Genomic DNA, 309 nt, shown 5'->3' with positions numbered 1-309 from the left:
ACCGCACGCAGCGCGCGTCGCAGCTGCACGCGCACGAGCCCTGGCTGTCCTCGCTGTCGGAGTCCGACATGGCGCTGTCGTCGCACGCAATTATCTGTATTCCGTGTCGTGAACGTAATGTCCCCGCATGGCGACGGGCGGCGACGCGGCGCGACGGGCTCTCGGATCCAGCCGCGCGTCGACCGGGTCGCCGTCACCAACTCACGTACTTGCCTCCCATTGCACGCGCCTCATATCGCGATGCACGAATTCCTAATCAATATTCTGCTGCTGGGAAGAACCTTTCTGAAAAAAATCAAAGCAAAAAGG

The sequence above is a fragment of the Penaeus monodon genome, chromosome 27, assembly GCF_015228065.2.
Source record: "Penaeus monodon isolate SGIC_2016 chromosome 27, NSTDA_Pmon_1, whole genome shotgun sequence".
NCBI classification, from domain to species: Eukaryota; Metazoa; Arthropoda; class Malacostraca; order Decapoda; family Penaeidae; genus Penaeus; species Penaeus monodon.
Note: the sequence above shows the minus strand (reverse complement) of the source record.